Raw genomic sequence first — 3,296 nt, forward strand, 5'->3', positions numbered from 1 at the left:
TGTGCCCATATGAAGCATATGAAGCCAGATCTCACTGCAGATCCCCCCACGCTTGTGGAATCAGGGCCACCAGGGACCCCTGGGAATGGTACCCAGTCACAGCTAAAAGTCAGAAGGACCTCCTGGTTCAGTTTGTTTAAGAAGCAGAGGCACTGGATGGCTGGCCTCCTTGTGTGGGAATTGAGTCCCAGGAGAGGGGGAGCCAGCAGGACTTTGGACTTAGGGGCACATTTGAGGGCAAAGGCACTGTATTACAGACTGAGCAATTAAAATGGGCCACGGAGAAGGTCCTAAGGAGAATGGGAGAAAAATATGGAACAAAATTCAGAATCATCAAAAAGGCCAGGCTTATTGGCCAGATAGCAAATGGTGAAATGGCTCCTCCAAACCTTTCAGTTCTCTTATTGAACTCACCCCTTTAGCTCAACTGTTAGGTAAACAATATCAGGTGAACAATCACACCCAGGAGGTGCACACTCCTTAGAACCATCAACACAATGGGATCCAAAGGGCAGCGTTTGCCCAAGGAGAGAACTCAGATGGCGGGAAGGGACACGGAGGAAGGATGGATGGAAACAGAAACACTGAGAAGTGGGACAAGAGCTGTTACATTGTAGGGATTGTGATCATGTCAGGAAACCAAATGGGTCTGGATTGAGTGAAAGCCCAATCAGTTATGTAGACATCCACCTCAATCACAATATAAAAGGGTTTTTTTTTTTATACATATATAAAGAAGGATTTTTTTTCTTCTTCTCTCCTGTAAATCAAGCTACTTGAACTCTGGTGGGCAGCCTGGAGTCCTTGAGTAATAGAAACAGTTAAGTGCTCAGGATTACCGAGAGCACCTCAGATGAAAGTTCTGGCGATCTACTTCTGAAAAATCATCCATGGAGCACAGTTTTGTTCTGACACACATGAGGTCTCTGCCATGAGTTGGGGTCGACTGCACAGCGATGGACAGACAGCTTGGTACACAGTCCAGATCTTCTCCAAATGCATTGTGATGGTTTTGACTGGCTGGTTTTATGCTACCTCAGCCATTAAGGATTCTGAATAGTACTGTTCTTTCTAGCCACAGAGCAAGTAAACCGAGCTTCCCTCAAGTGAATTCTAACTCATGGCAACCCCATGTGTGTCAGAGTAGAACTGCACTCCACAGGGTTTTCAGTGGCTGATGTTTAGGAAGTAGATCACCAGAACTTTCTTCCAAGGTGTCCCTGGGTGGATTTGAACCAGCAACCTTTCAGCCAATTGTCTCATGTTAACCGGTTTACACCACTCAGGGACTCCACATAAAACAAGAACCCAAACCTAATGCCATCGAGTCGATGCCAGCTCCTAGTGATCCTTTGTGAACAGAATAGAACTGCTTTGTAGGGTTTCTGAAACGGTATAGCTTTACAGAACAGACGGCTCAATGAGTGGCTGGTGGATTTGAAATGCCAATCTTTCATTTGGCAGCCCGATGCTTAACCAAAAACCAAACCTGCTGCCATTGAGACAATTCCAATTCATAGCAACCCTGTGTAAGGTTTCTGAGGCTGTAAATCTTTGCAGGAACAGACAGCTTATCATCTTTCTCCTGTGCAGCAGCTGGTGGGTTTGAGTGTTGTTGTTAAGTGCTGTTGAGTCAGTTTAAGCTCATAGACCCTGTATAGGGTTTCCGAGGAGCAGCTGGTGAGCTTGAACTGCCAACCTTGTAGTTCAAATGACTTTGCAGACCAGCACATTAACCCACAGCGCCACACCAGTGACTTATAAATGACAGCCTTGGAAACCCTATGGGGCAGTTCTACTCTGTCCTATGGAGTCATTCAGTAAGTTAGCCTTCTCCTTATATGGTTTTAAAATTGTTTATGATGGTTGAATCAAACCGTATGACATTATCTGATAAGGTCATCATCATTGCATGTAAACACTTAAGATAATTCTATTTTGTAAAAGAAGGAGGCGAGAATCTATTTAAATGGAGGTAACATTTCTACACTTCACTTGAAGTCATTAAAGTTTGATCCGAGCCAACTGTGCTGTTATGCACGAATAGAAATAAAATCAAGAGCTTAAAAATGATGCAATAACAGTCTGTGCGAAGAGGCAGACTCAGCACTATAGATCAGTCAAAACGGAAGTCCATCTACATATATTTTAGAGTCCTGCTGTGACGCTGTAGGATAAACACTGGACTGCTAACTACAAAGTCAGCAGTTCAAACACACCAGCTGCTCCTTGGAAATCCTATACAGGGTTGTTAGGAGTCAGAACGAACTTGACGGCACTTAACAACAATACAACCACATACCTATAATGTAAAAGTTCCAACAGTTCAAAAGAAGGAAAGAACGGAAACAGAGAGAAGTAAATGAATCATATATGGAAACTTTAACTCTACCATTATCAATAATTACTCTGAATGTTGTTACTATTATGTGCCATCCAGTTTATTCAGACTCACAGCAATCCTGCAGGTCAGAGGAGAACTTCCCAAGAGGGTTTCCTAGGCTGTCATCTATTGTGTCACTATATATCCATATATACGCGTGTATATCATCGACTCACGGCGCCCCCTGGTGTAACAGAGGAGAACTGCCCCACAGGGTTTCCTAGGCTGTCATCTTTATGGGGTGGGACAGATCACCAGGTCTTTTCTCCTGAGGAGCCGCTGGTGGGTTCGAACTGCTAACTCTTCACTGACCAGTTGAGCACTTACTCACTGAGTCACCAAGACTCCTTTGTAGATAGTCTGAACACACCAGTTAAAAGTCAGAGTGAGGAGAACAAACAAAATGGCGGATCGGGTGGAACAACAACACAGAATACCCGACCAAGCAGGCTCAGGGGATGGTCCCAGAACTCTGAACCACATATGAAGGAATATTTACAAGGTTGGAAGACTTACAGCTTGAGGAATTTGTGGGAGAAGCAAGAAATCCATTGCTTTCTAGTCCGGGACGCTAAGCTGGTCCAGGAGCCGCCATCTTGAGTGAGACCAAGCGGGGGAAGGAGCACAGTGGCCACAGACGCCTGGCAGAACCGCAGAGATAAAGGTGTGTCCATTCTCTTCTTTTGGTAGCTGATCATTGGTCCCTTGCTGTCTGTGCACCTCCATTCTGGTGACTATAGGAGTGCCTGAGCTAGTGGGCACACCAGCTCCACCATAAGAGGGTTCTACTACACATGCGCACAGATCTCCTCGAAATTTAAAGAGACAGTTTCCAATTAAAACCAAATGGCCACAGCTGGCCCTGAACTGTTTACAACTAGAAAAAAGGCCTCAACAGGGATTGTGGAGCGGG

The sequence above is a fragment of the Chrysochloris asiatica genome, unplaced genomic scaffold (genome assembly GCF_000296735.1).
Source record: "Chrysochloris asiatica unplaced genomic scaffold, ChrAsi1.0 scaffold00034, whole genome shotgun sequence".
NCBI lineage: Eukaryota > Metazoa > Chordata > Mammalia > Afrosoricida > Chrysochloridae > Chrysochloris > Chrysochloris asiatica.